This window comes from Capsicum annuum, chromosome 10 (genome assembly GCF_002878395.1).
Source record: "Capsicum annuum cultivar UCD-10X-F1 chromosome 10, UCD10Xv1.1, whole genome shotgun sequence".
Taxonomy (NCBI): domain Eukaryota; kingdom Viridiplantae; phylum Streptophyta; class Magnoliopsida; order Solanales; family Solanaceae; genus Capsicum; species Capsicum annuum.
The window spans coordinates 204933868-204946765 of record NC_061120.1 but is presented as its reverse complement, the minus strand read 5'-3'; positions in this window follow the sequence as shown (position 1 = coordinate 204946765).

The window sequence follows — 12898 nt, the reverse complement described above, 5'->3', positions numbered from 1 at the left end:
CTTTGGAAATAAACTTTCTGGCCTTTAGATAAGATATGAAATGGCTCTTGGGGGACATTAAATCACCTGACCACTCAAAGACTGGCTCGTCGGGAATGAAACTTCACCATATGGATGCAATAATTTATGGTTGCATAAAAGGAATGGAGTTAACCCGTACTAAGAATAAGATCAAAATCAACCATATCTAACTTTATTAGGTCTGGTAACATGACCTTATAAATGAAAGTGATAGGACATTTTTATAGACCTATTTAGTAACAACCGGCTCACCTACTAGGTAGAAACTAAGAAAGACTCAGGGATCTTTTCAGAACATATCTTAAAATTTACTGTAAATAATGGGGTCACATAAGATAAACTCGACCCAGGGTATAGCAATGCATAAACATCAACATGAAAGACATGAAGCATACCAGTAGCAATATCTGGTGAACTTCCTGCTCCTGGTGGGATGGTAGAGCGTAAAATCGATCCTGGCACTGATATAGGAATAATCACAAATATGGAATTATAGGAGTACATGTTGGGTTCGAAACTTGGTGTGTGCAAATGAAGTGCAAAAGGGATCTAAATACACTAAAAATCAGCCAACATATTACACTTAATGGGCACCTAAGTCTCTAAGGGTCCTTTTGGTCTTTTTTGCCTTTTATTTGTGATAGAATATAAATAGAACCATGTAGGGTTTCTTTAATTAGCTTTTGGATATTATCATAAGTCTTGTAAGACTTAAAACACCATATTTAGGGCTTGGAAAAGCCACCAAACAAAACTAGGGCAAGATCTAGTGTGGAATCACTAGTGATTGTATTTTGTTTGGAAACATATATGCTAGAGAGGTGGAATCTGATCTTGCGTCACGTAAGAGATAGGTGAATTAAAGTGTGTAGTGTTAAGGGTTCAAAAGTGGAATAGGCTCTTGAATTTTTAAGATTACATCTTCATGTAGTCTATCTATCAATCTTTTTATCTTATTGTAATCTTGTTAGTGTTACAACTTGAATCCGTTTGTTCTTGTGTTTTAGGGAAGTTGTGATTTGTTGTTCATCTTATTTTTGTGTAATATTATTATCATATTGTTGTTTTTGTTGCTTTTTTGGTGTTATATACACCATTGTGCCTTTTATTCTTCTTATCGGTAGCTAATCCGAGAGTGGTCTCCAAAAAGGTCCTCGAATCCTTAAGATTAGTGGACTGATTTAGAGTGTGTTTTGATACTTTCTTGGTTTTTTTGTACCATTTGGTATCAAATCATAGCTTGATATTGTTCTCAAAAGATCAATATTGAGCTTGTTAGTGGAAAATAAAAAATAAAGTATTCAAAACAGAAAACTCCAAAAAGGAGAAACTCTGTCCATTTTGTGTCTTGGCCGAAAATGTGTTCTTGTTTTGTCTAGGACGAGATTTTTCTTGTTTTATTTTCTAGATCTTGGATTCTTTTGTTTTGTTTAGTTTTTTCTAAGTGTTGGTTTTCTTGTTCACTAGCACTTTGAGTTTAGATCCAAAACTTGAGCTTGAACTTGTTAAAAGTTGTTGTGAAAAAGGTGTAGGTTGTGTCTTGTTGTTGTTGTTCTTGGCCGTGTGAACTTATTGTTGTGGCTTTGGTTGGACATTTTTGGTGTTTTTTTTGTTCTGTAAAGGTTTTTGTAGTGTTCTTGAAGCTCATCACAACCTTCATCCCTTGTTAAAAACAAAAATACAACACTAAGGAGACTTGGCCATTTGTTGGAGGATTTTTTGTTGGTTGTTCTTAGAAATTGTTGTTCTTCTTGGTGAATGTTGTTATTGTTCTTTTGTTATTTTGTTCTTCACCTCTTTCATAAATTATAAAACATAAAGTGAAGTGTTAGATCCTAGAAGTGAAGGAACAAGGTGTAAGACTTGTTGGTCTTAAAGACTTTACAACCACTAAAGACATATCAATCACTTCTCACCCGTTTTCCATGAAACAAGTGCCCATATTTTAAGAAGAAATGTCAAGTCTTGATTTTTGAATTTTAAAGAGGATTTCAAGACTTGTTTTTCCTCCTTAACCAATTCCCACCAATTCCAAATTACAATTGGACCAAGACTTGAATTGGAAAATAAAATTTGATAACAACCGTAACCAATACGTGGCTGCCATGTCATTTTTTACTGTTCACTGACAATTTTTAAGCTCAAATTTTTAATTTTCTAGTTTCAATTTGTTGTTCTTTAGTATCGTTCATTGATGCCATTACTAACTTACAAGCTAGCACTAGATTGTAAGTTAGTTTTGAAACCATTCTTCGTGTTAACTTTCCTTTATATATCTTAATCCTTTGAGTCATTATAACATCCTTTTGTTTTTTTACTTACTCTTTGGATTCATTGTCAACGTTGGATTCACCTCTTAACACCTCTCGAAGTACAAGCTATCTTACAATACTTGTGAGATTAAGTGTGAGGGATCCAAGAGACACGAATAAAAGGGAGAGTGAGGATGTTTTGTATAACTAACGTGTTTTCTATTTTATAGGTAACTTCTTTACCACAATGGACACTATTTTGGCCCAACTTGATGTTATTGCCTGAGAAATAGCTAAGACGAATACAGGTCTTGACAAATTAGGCTCAGATATGTCTACTATACTTGAGAGATTGGATCGAGTGGAGAGTCGAAGGAATTCTCGTGATTCTACTTCCGAATATTTACCTCAAACAATCAATCCTCCAAGACCACCACCAAATGACATATACATAAGCCAAACCACCAAATTTCCTCCAACCCGAGACCTACATAGGTCAATCCCTCCTCTATTCGATTAAGTCTAACAAAAAAGGACTTGGAAGCCAAATCTCTCCCATCCAAGCTCCACAATCGAAGCTACACTTTACCAAATCAATCCTCTCAACCGAAACTCCACTTCACCAAAGCCGACATGTCCATGTATAGGAGAATAATAGAAAGGAACAAGACAGATATGAAGTCTACGATGATGCGTATATGATGGTAGATACTTGTTTCAGATGAGGTTGAAGACAAGGCTCAAGATGGAGAGAAAGTCGAGATTTAAAATAAAGATGTTGGCCGAGACTTATGTTAATGTACTCTCGGGTTCATCATAATTTTGTGGGCTATTTTTGTGCCATTCATGATTTTTGTGGACTGTTTTTGAGCTATCTCATGTTTTACGGGCTGTTTTGGGTGGTTTATTTTAAAGTGGCCGATTGAACGAGGTGAATCTGTGAATTTGTGATCAAATTCCTCTCAAGATGGAGAGGATGATACGAGAATAATCACGGATATGGACTTATGGGAGTGCATTTTGGGTCCGATACTTAGTGTGTGCAATTGAAGTGCAAAGGGACCTACATGCACTAAAATCAGCCAACATATTACACTTGATGGGCACCTAAGTCTTTAAGGGGCCTTTTGGTCTTTTTGCCTTTTATTTGTAATAGGATATAAATAAAACCATGTAGGGTTTCTTTGATTATCTTTTGGATATTATTGTAAGTCTTGTAAGACTTGAAACACTATAGTTAGGGCTTGGAAAAGCCTCCAACTGGAACTAGGGCAAGATCTAGCGTGGAATCACTCGTGATTGTATTTTGTTTAGAAACGTAGATGCTAAGAGGTGGAATCCAATCTTGCATCATGTAAGAGATAGGTGAATTGAAGTGTGTAGTGTTAAGGGTTCAAGAGTGGAATAGGCTCTTGAGTTCTTATGATTACATCTTTATGTGGTCTATCTATTTATATTTTTATCTTATTGTAATCTTGTTAGTGTTGCAACTTGAATCCATTTGTTCTTGTGTTTTAGTGAAGCCGTGACTTGTTGTTCATCTTATTTTTGTGTCATGTTATTATCATCTTGTTGTTGTTTTTGCTGTTTTGGTGTTATATACACCATTATTCCTTGTATTCTTTTCGTAGGTAGCGAATTCGAGAGTAGTCTCCAAAAAGGTCCTTGGATCTATAAGATTAATGGACTGATTTGGAGTGTGTTTTGATACTTCCTTGGTTTTTTATATCAGGCGAGGACCGCCACCGGTACTGGATGATGTGCCCTGAGGATGAGCTGGGTGACCTAAAGGAGCTGGTGCACTAGTAGCCTGAGTCTGGGGACAAACATCTTTGTTTCCCTGTCTAGCATGTGGGCACTCTTTGATTCTATGACCCGACTATCCACATCCATAACAACCTTTCCGACCCCACAAACACTCACCTGGATGGGTCTTACCATACTTAGAATACTGAGGATAACTGGGCCTACCACTCACACTATTCTGAGATCTGGACATTGAAAATTTACCCCACTGTTCCTACCAATTTCTAGGTGCAGGAGCACTAGCTGAAGAAGGTACCGGCATAGATGAATAGTTCTAAAACTGCGAACGATTTCCTCCTCTAGACCTATTCTGACCATAATCAAACTGCCCAGTTCTAGCCCTCTTATTTACTCTCTCTCTTTTCTTCAAATTCTTTGCCTCTATCTATTGAGCATGCATTATAAATCTAGCAAGATCCATATCTCCAATGAGCATAGTAGTCCTAAACTTATTAACTAGCAACCCAGACACATCGGTCACGAACTTACTCATGCTTGACCTAGGGTCAGCCATCGGATCAGGGGAATACTTAGAGAACTGGTTAAACTTGAGGTAATACTCCTTCACCGTCATCGAGCCTTGCCTCAGGTTTATGAACTCTTTTATCTTAGATTTCCTCATCTCACATGGGAAGAAATTTTCTAAGAACACATCTCAAAAAATTTACGAAGTCATGGGAGTTGCATTCTCCCCTCTATTTTTATTCCACATCAGTACCCAATCATATGCAACATCCTTCAGCTTATAGGATTCTAATTCTACACTCTTCTATTTGGAAACATGCATAATTTGGGTGATTTTCTTCACGTTATCTAGATAAAATTGTGGGTCCTCACCTGCTTTCAGCCCAAAGAATTCTGGCGGGTTCATTCTAATAAAATCTCAAATTCTGGATGCGGCTAAGTCCCTGTCTTGCTTAGGTAGACTGCATCTTTGACGGTTTCCCTGAACATTAGCTGTCACAGCTTAGGCTAGCGCCTGAAAGGCAGCTCGAAACTCTACAAGTGACACATTCTCATTCAAAGGATTTGTGGTTGAGGTGGCTGATTATCATTTCTGCATACGTTAGCTCGATGAGTATGCATTTTTTGTCATGTGAAAACACGAGTTAGAAGTAGATAGAGACACTGAATGCACTATAGATCATGAGAGAAGAGATGATTTCCTAAAATTCTCCATAGCCTCTTGCTCATAGATGTGGCGTGCTTCACACCGATGATCAAGACTTTACGTAACGTGACTTGTCTGATTCCCTAGGACTCTCTCAACTTTGGGGGTTCTGATACCAAGTTTGTAATGCCCCGACATCTGAGTTTTCGGGATGCCACATGGTGCTTCAAACTACAAGTAGTCCTGAGCTAGACCCGGTTGCTTTCTACTAAATATGGATCTCAAAATAGGGGAAATAAATATGAAATCATAATAGGTGCAAAAATCTTATCTAAAAAATACTAATTTCACAAGTCTTGGTAAAACAATACTGGAAAATCTGAATACTAAATCAAAAGTCTAAAACTGAATCTAGTAGTCCAACAAGCCTCTACTATCTGAATCTATAGAGTCACTGGGACAGGCCCCAGCTGACTCAAACTGTTTAAATAAATAGTGAAACATCTACTAAGAAACCAAAAATCTGAATAGTTAAGTCCCGGAACTGAGAGAACTCACCAACTGTAGGGATATAGATGGGATGCTCGAAAATCACTCGCGCTGCTGAGAATGAGCACCTGAACCTACATTATGAGACAATGTAGCACATAGACATATATGTGGATCAGTACTTTGCTGATGTACTGAGTATATGAGGGTGAATGTAATAAGTAAACAATATCATCACAATTTATAAAACAATGCATGCTAAATGTAAATGACTCGCATAGGCTTCAGAAATCTGAAAACTGAAGATCATAAATCAAGAACAATAAAGCATATAATATGAATCTTGTGAGCCATTACATTCAGTTCTAAATATGTTCTTTCTGAAAGCTACTACATTATCTTGTTAACTTGTGAGGGAAATACTTTATCTTATGACTTTAAGAATCTTAAAATCATAGCTTTCAAAACATATGCTTTTATCTTAAGGTTTTTAATCAATAGACTGTTTTAAGAGTGGGGGCATCTTCTTGGGAGGTTCTTCTAATCGACATACACCATGTGAGCATCCATGGAGTCCCACGTCTTTCCCCCATTGGGTAGGGCTGTTCTACCCTTGCCATCAGAATATAACTTCTTATCTTAAATGATCACCATCTTAGTCATCCACATAGAAGTGGGAAGAATCTTAATCCTACGGTGGCACGTAGTTCTGGGATATGAAACCGTAGTAACTTACCCATCTCGGTGCTAAATACTATTCCCATCCTTACGCTCAAAATCTTAAGAAATACACTTCAAAATAACACAAAGGTTGACAAGAAAACCAATTATGCTTTTCTTTCTTTAAATCTTAAGTTATATGAACAAAGTGGATTCTTTATCTTAGCTTAGGACCAAAAGGTCAAATCTTTATAAAAAATCTGAGAATAATCATATCATAGGGTGCTCATAGCACAAACAATCTTGAAATAGCAATCTTAATTAGGGCTTAATGACCCACACATTAAACTCATGTCAAAACATCAAAATGTTCATGCTGGATAATGTAAATATTAATAAATCAACCTAAAATCTGAAAATTTCTGTAATATGCATGAAAATGTGAACATTCACCATGGAAATTTAACGTCTAAATCATTGGAAATCTCATAAGTTTTTAAATAACAATAATTGGTATAAACCCTAACTTGAATTTCATAGAAAATCATATAAACTTCAGTAAAATTTAAATCTAAAATAAGTTTTGGGCACAAGGATGAAAGGATTATCCTTGTTTATACACCACATACTTCAATTGATGAACAAGCTTGATTTGAGATGCTCTTTGTGCCTTTGAAGGTCGATTCTTGGAATTCTTGGATTGGAGATCTTGAATCTAGAACTAATTTAGAAAAAGGGTGGTGGAATTTTGGGGATTCTTGGAGATGAATGTTAAAGCTTAGGGTTTTTAATTGAGAGAATTTTGATGAGAAGTGAGCATCAATATTACCATTAATCATTTATTTTCACGATTTGGGGGAGTAGGGAAAAGACCAAACTGCCCTTGGGATTTAAAATTCGTAACTGAAACATCGTTTAAGGCTTCACCGTGATGAGGTGAGTGTGTCATCGCGATACCCAATACGATGCGTTGGAATCGTGGTGACTTACTAGATATTGACAATTGTTGTTTTGAGGTTCACTGTGATGCGGTGCAATCACTATGACCCACTGGAATTTGAAAAACGTCAATTTGGCCTCTACTACGATGGAGTGGCCTTCTCATTGCTATTCTCACCGTGATGAAGTGGAATTGTGATGAGCTACTGGAAATTGATAAATGTAGATTTTACCCATCACGGCGAGACGACTACCCAGTTGGCACACTGCTTACTAAAAACGCCCTAACTTTTTCACCGAGTGTCGGTTTTAGGAATTTGGTATCGATGGAAAGCTTATTAAATTTTTCACACAATGGAAAGTATAAATATGGAAAATTCCATATGAAATAATTATTCTTCATTTTGGGAAGCTATTCCTGAACATTCTAGGAACAAATTTAAGCTAGGAAAATTACGGTGTATTATATCTGCGATCCTTTCCACGCCTAAAATGGTGGGCATACACCTCATTCACTTCAAGAAATGGTGTTGATCTATTAGGTCAAAGCTCGTTATTTTTCATTAATAAATTATTATTTTTTTCAGCCAGAACTTAGTTCAGGATATTTTTTAAAATCCTTCTCTTGATATTGTTGTTGCAAGAGTACATCTGAGGCATGAAAGGTGGAGAATGTCTTTTTCATCATATCAACATCATTAATAGTCTCTCCACATAATTTCAACTGAGAAAAAATTTGAAATATGACAGAATTATACTCATGAATAGACTTATAATCTTGAAATCTCATATGCATCCAATTATATTGTGCGTTTGGATGTATGACCATATTTAGGTGGTCATACCTTTCTTATAGGTTATTCCACAAAAAAAGTCAATCCTTAATAGTAAGTTCAATATGATTGTTGACACCTAATTTTTTCTCCGTGACTAAATTTAATCCTAGTTTTCTTTAATTTTTAATAAAATTAAAATATTAATTTCATCCAGATAAATGTACTCTAAAATATTTATTTGAATTAATTTTATTTTTTAAGTCATGATTATACATTTTCGTATTTACATATATGAGATTGTATAAATGTTGTTGCTTAAATGAACATTTTTATCAAAATTAAACTTTTACTGAGATTAAGCTTGGAAATTAATCCAAAAAGATAAAGTCTTGATTAAAATTAATTTATTTGGGGAAATATTTACTTGATTTTATTAAATCAAGAAGTTCGAGACTAAATGAGGTATTAATTCATATCGAATCAATTTCTAAATTTGAAATACAACTTCATGTTAAATTTTGAATTTTGATAGCCAACATTGTTGTTCAAATTAATTAAAATTATTTTGGAAAAAAGTGAGCCCCGCAATTATTCGTGTGGGCTATAGTTTATTTATTCGTTATGTTTTTTTTCTTGAAAACTCTTAGTTTTCTCCATAGTCATATCTTTAGAATTTTGAGTCTTTCGTTATTTTGGATTAGTGGAATGTTGGATTTTCTCCCATCTTTGGAGATAGTTTTCTATTGTTGGTTGGTGGTATTGGTGAAGTGTTGATGATCTATGGTGAATTGTGATGGTGTTTGTGTGGTGGTAGTGTTGTTGGGTTGTTGTTGTTGAATTGAGACAGAATTTTCTTGTTAGACCCAAACATAGGGAAAACTCTATCCGATTTTCTGTAGAATTATGACGAGGCTTGCTTTGGAGTCCTAAACTCCTTAGTGCCGGTCATGATCCTATTCTGGGTCGTGAAAATATATCGTTCTGAAAAGCATTCTTTGGTTGTACTGAGGATATTGGAGCAGCTCCTCTATGCTGTGAGTGTTAATCGTGATTTTTTAGCTATGATTCTTTTTAGCTTCTAAAGTACGGATATTTTTCAAAAGAATAAGAATGTTTGTCAACATGAAACATAAAATAAAGCTTTCAAAATTTTAATAAAATAAAAATTAATAGAGATGGAAAAAATTAAATCAAATTGTAAATTGCAAAAGAAAAGATTTGATGAAAGTTTTTAAGTTTGATTTTTTTTTAGATATTTAAGAGATTCTCTCCATTAATTACTCTCTTAAAATAAATGCAAATATGTTTCTTCCTTATTTAATATGTATCAAGGGAAAAAGGGAAAATTTAGGATTTTGTAAAATATTTTACTTCCTCCGTCCCATTTTACTCGTCCAAAATTTTGTAATTTAATTTCTCATTTTACTTGTCATTTTTCATTAATCAAGACAAGACAATTTTTTTTTACCTTTGTATTAATTGTTTTTTAACCAAGTTAAAATATAAACATCATTTAATAGGGGTACTATAGTAAAATAATCATGATATTAATTATTTTTTTAATTAATGTGTAATGTCAAATTGGGACGAGTAAATATATATAATATTTTATATATTTATACCTCTAAGTCTGTGCTTTTATGTAATTTTTCATTTAATAATTTCTATATATTATAAGAGTGGGTTTCGACATGTCTATTTTGAGATATTTACAAAAAAAATGATGATATTCAAGTAATAAAAGAAATCTTATAAGAATTAAGTTGCTTTAAGAGTTGTTTCCTGTGCTCTATTGTTTGTACTATTTATGGAAAGCATTAAAAAAAGCACACCCTATTTCACTTAATTACAAATTATATCCCTACAAAATAACCATGTCTTTCACTTAAATTACAGACTATGCCTCTAAGGACATGCTCTGTGGACCCTAGGATTTTCATATGTTTCTCATTTGTAGGTTTAAATTATATTATTTAATATGTTTAAGCAATTAAATTTCTTTTTCATGTGATTTAAAATAAATTTTGAGTAACAAAAATTTAATAAAAATAAGTAAAATAGATAATTCTGAGATGTTTGTTTCAGCGAATTCAATCGTAATTTTATTATATTAACCGTAATTAATTATTACAAGTAATTTAAGTATTAAAAATTATTACTATTTAATAAAAAGGGTAAAATATACATAGAATGATAAATTAATTAATGATGTTTTTAATTAACTTGATGTCTTATATGAGGTTCACTTATTTTTTAAAAAAAAATAGTAATTTTTCTATATTACTTCTAATTAGTTAATACAAATTATTTAAAACATGTCTGTTTCACTGCTTGAATTATGATTTTATTATATCACTTCGTGATGTTACTATATTACCCTAATTAATTATTGTAACTCATTTATGTATTAAAAAATAAATAATATTTAATTAAAAAATAAAATAAACATTTATGACGTATCTGTTTCAACTGCTTCAAGCATAATTTTACTATATCACTACTAATTAATTATTATAAGTTATTTATGTATTAGAAAATTAATAATATTTTAAAAAAAAAAGAAATAAACATTTATGACATGTCTGCTTCAGCTGTTTCAACCATCATTTTACTAAATATCACCTGTAATTCAAAGCTAACCTTCACAAAAGAGGCATTAACCTCAACACTACCTGTCAAACCTGCAACAACACTCAGGAAGATCAGCACCACATTTTCTTTGGGTGTGATTTAGCCAAGTCCCTCTGGACTCAGCTCATCCAGAGGTATAGGGGCAACATCACCCTCTACCTCAACATGTTTGACCCTATTAACTAGAACCACACTTGGTAGAGGGTTAGTAATCTCAATTTTGACAACAACACTCCTTGGAGTACTCTTCTGCCCTACTGTCTATGGCACCTTTGGAAAGTTAGGAATACTAACTCTGTCCAAAATGTCAAGATTAAACCCTATTTTAGCCTCCCTTATGCCGAGCCTGTTGAATACCACTCTTTGGGGAATGTCAAAACTACCATCCCTTAGACAGATCTCCAGATCAGTTGGCTCCCCCCTCACCAAAACTCTGTCAAGTTGAATACGGATATCTCCTGCCTCGGAAATCCTGAAAAGAGGGGAACAGGGGGTGTCATTAGGAATAGTAAGAGTGACTAGGTTATGGGATTTAGCAGAAGCTACACCCATGCTACCAACAACCTCATGGAGCTAATGACCCTCAAGGAGGGCCTGAACCTTGCACTTCATCAAAACCTCAAACCTCTAGAGGTTTGTGTTGACTCAATGAAAGTTATTAATATGTTAAGGCATGGTAACCTTCTTTATGATTCTATTATAAATGCTCGCAGGTCCTTACTAGAGAGCTTGGAGAATCCTCCAGTCCATTACACCTTCAGAGAGCAGAATAGATTAGCAGGCATGTTAGCCTAGCAAGGCTCAGAAAAGGACCTTTTCGACAAACTCCACATTTTTGTAACTTAACCAGCTAGTGAAGGAGTAGTTTTTGGGGATGATTTTAAAGGAAAAACCTTCTCAAGATCTGTACCTAGTGTAGCTGTTAACTCAAGCAGCTTTGTTTTTGCGTCTGGATAGGCAATATTTGTAAAATAATTTTTCTCTTAATTAATGCATCTCCCCACTTACCCAAAAAAAAAATATCACCCCTAATTAATTATTATAAGCCATCTAAGTGTTAATATTAATAATATTAATAAAAAAGGTATAGTAGACATAAAATGATAAATTAATTCTTAATGTTTTAAATTAACTTGACGTCTAATATGAAACTCACTTAAATTTTTGTCACAAATATTTTTTATAGTAATTTTGTTATATCACTTCTAATTAGTTGTTGTAAGTCAATCAGGATATGTATGCTTCGATGTTTCAATCATGATTTTACCATATCACCTCTAATTAATTATTATGTTCATCTAAACATTATGACACTTAAATTATAATTTATTATCTCATTTATAAAGGATGATAAACAGGCAACAGATCGACTTGTTTGCTTGTGTTGCTTGCTTAGATATTTCCTTTTATATTTATTTTTTTAATCCGTTATATATTTGAGAATGACATAAAAGTATCATAAATCATAATAATTAACAACTTTAAATAATTTTTTAAAAAACGTCAAAAATCACAATTTTCTTTCTAAATTTTATTGCTGTCACATAAATTGGGATAGAAGAAAAAGTACTGTGAATTACAATAATTAATAATTTAAAATGTTTTTAAAATATGTAAAAAAATTTAATTAACAATTCTAAGTTGTGTCAATACTGCATAAGTTGAGACAGATGGTGTAATATATATTATTTAAAAATTATATACAAAAATATTATAAATCACAATAAATAATCTAAAAATGTTCTTCACGTTAGGCCCCCTAGTTATACATAGAAAATATGGGGTGAATCTTAAAAATAGACCCAAATTTGGGTGGCTTACAAATTTTAGCCTCAAATAAAAAGCTTTCTTAAAATAGCCTTTACCTATTAACTAATATTTTTTTAGACAAAATTACCCTTGATCAATGGAGTAAATTATACAAATGATCCTCATAATGTATCACAACTCCACATTTATATCTTTCAACTTTTCTTTTTTTCTCTTTTTAATTTTAATTTGATTTTTATTTTTTCTTTTCTCTTTTTATTTTTAATTTTCTCAACCCTTATTTTTTTCCTTTTTTTCCTCTCAACTTCTTTTTTTTATTTTTTATTTTATATTTTTTTAATTTTTTATTTTTTCTTTCCTTTTTTCTGTTCTTTTTAGTTTTTCTCAACCCTTACTTTTTTTCTTTACACCTTTCAACGTCTACTTTTATAAAAAAAAAAAAA